A 2,687-nucleotide genomic window follows, 5' to 3' on the forward strand; every position below is an offset into this window, starting at 1 on the left:
AGGGCACTGCCATAAATAAAAAATGGAAAATGAGTACACTGACAAAATACAGAATAAAAACAATTAAGAACAAGGGAAAGTTTCCAAGATGTAAACATATATAAAAATATATATGAATATATATATGAACATGGATGTGCACAGAGATCTCATGTGCAAATCCATGTATACCCGCCAATATAGGGAGAATGGCATAAAGATTCTATAAAAAGGAGGAGAAGCTCAAATTCTCGTTAAGACCTTTGGGACTCAAAGTATCCAGCGTGACTATCCACCTAGCTTCCCTTTGGGCCAATACTTTCCTTGTGTTGCCCCCTCTGATGCCACCATGTACCAGATCTATACCGCGTATCCTCAGAGACCCAGCGTCACAATTATGAAATTGGCGAAAGTGTCTCGGTAGAGTCTTCAAGGAAGTGACATCCACTGCCACCCTTGCCGCAGCAATGTCTCTCACATGCTCCCTAACTCTCATCCGAAGTTCCCGCGAGGTGAGTCCAACGTATATTTTGGAGCACCCACATGTGGCGTAATACACCACATGGGAGCTCCCACATGAAATATAATGATCAATATTGAATTCACGTGTTCCGTCGCTTGATGTAAATGTGGAGCAGCGAGAGACATTGCTGCAAGCAAGACAGTGGCCACATGGATATGACCCCTTGATCGGACGATTATGTCCAAATAGCCCTTTCAATTTCGGTATATAATGGCTATGGACGAGTAGGTCTCTGAGGTTTCTGGCACGTCTGGGGGTCATCAAAGGTCGTTCGGGAAGACAAGGTGACAGACCAGGTTCTGTCTGCAAAATGGGCCAATATTTCGTTAAAATACCACGCATGGTGTCCCATTCTGAGTTGAAGGTAGAAATAAATCGGATGGGTTGAGTACCCTGTTCAGTAGATTTAGTCTTAGAGTTCCGCAGGAGCTGACTGCGGGGAGTATACTTAGCTCGATTGTAACCCCGCTTGACTGACTTATGGCTGTAGCCTCTTTGGAGGAACCTATTGCATAGGTCACTGGCCTGTCCCTCAAACCTCTCCTCCGTGGAGCAGATCCGCCTCGCCCTAAGGTATTGACCAACCGGGATGGCCTGTATTGTAGATGTACTATGTGCTGACGTAGCGTGAAGTAAAGAATTTACAGCAGTTTCTTTCCTGTGGATGTCAGTCTGAAGCAGACCAGTATGGTCAACCTCAAAACTGACATCCAAGAAATCAATATTACGCGTACTGATCTTATATGTCAGCTTGATGTTTTTAGTATTACTATTAAGTGAGTCCATAAATGATCTGAGGTCCTCCATTGTGCCCTGCCAAATAATAAACAAATCATCAATATAGCGGAGCCACATTTGCACATGGTCCGAGGCCTGCACGCCCCCGCACGCAAAGATGTCCCTCTCCCAAAACCCCAGGAACAAATTTGCGTACGAAGGCGCACAAGCCGCGCCCATGGCTGTGCCCCGCCTCTGAAGATAGAATTGGTCTTTAAAAGTAAAAAAATTATGGGTCAGGACATAATGGAGGAGCTCCAAGATCAACTCACACAAGTGGTCATCCCGGTTGTCATTCCTCAGGTAGAAGCGGACCGCCTCCATACCTGCATCATGGCTGATGCAGGTATAAAGGGACTCCACGTCGGCCGTCACTAAAATCATATCAGACTCAACAAAGACCCCGTTCACCCTATTGAGCACATCCGTCGTGTCCCGGACAAAAGATGGCAGCGTCTCTACTATAGGCTTGAGATAGTAATCAATGAATTTGCAAGCTGGTTCGCACAAGCCATCAATGCCGGACACGATCGGGCGCCCAGGTGGGTCAACGGGGTCTTTGTGAATCTTCGGTAAGAGGTAAAATGTAGGAATCTTGGGGGACAGTACAGTGAGGCCCTCAAATACCTTTTTAGTAATGATACCCTCATCAAAGGCTTTAGAGAGGATCTTCTGTAGTTGTGCAGAGAACAGAGTGAGGGGGCTGTGGTCAAGTCTGGAGTAGGTGTCTTTATTCCTTAATTGTTTGAATGCCTCTTTTTCATATTTTACATTAGGCCAAATAACCACATTTCCCCCCTTGTCGGCTGCCTTAATCACCACGTCATCAAGTGATTGTAGTTGTTGTAACGCATCACGTTGTTGTTTCGTTAAGTTGTCATGCTTGCGCCGTGTGGAGACTTTTTTAAAATCCTCCACAACCAGGCGTGTAAACATATCAATGGCGGGGCAGATAGACAAGGGGGGAAATTTAGTTGATTTTGGCATAATGGTGCTTGGAAAAATACCTTGCTTGGTGGTTTCTTGTTCTTTCAAAAGATCCTCCAGAATGGCCACAGCCTCCCTCTCTGCTGCCGTCTCCAAACCAGGTATAATTGTCTTTTTGTTGTGCAGCTTACTAAGTAGTAGTCTGCGCGAGAAGAGATTCAGATCCTTCATGGCTAAAAAGAAATTAAAGCCGTTAGTTGGTGCAAAAGTGAGGCCACGTGATAATACCTCAACCTGGGTATCAGTGAGGGAATGATCCGAGAGATTAATCACCTGTAGTTCGTGCTTTTTCTGGCCCGGTCTTGTATTGCTCGTAATTGCCTTGGGGTTCCTATTTTGAAATCCCTTGGCTCTCCCTGGTAAAGTTCTCAGATCATAGCCCCCACTGGTGGCTGGGTGATCAACATCATCGTGGTGACTT

This window comes from Anomaloglossus baeobatrachus, chromosome 7 (assembly GCF_048569485.1).
Source record: "Anomaloglossus baeobatrachus isolate aAnoBae1 chromosome 7, aAnoBae1.hap1, whole genome shotgun sequence".
Taxonomy (NCBI): Eukaryota; Metazoa; Chordata; class Amphibia; order Anura; family Aromobatidae; genus Anomaloglossus; species Anomaloglossus baeobatrachus.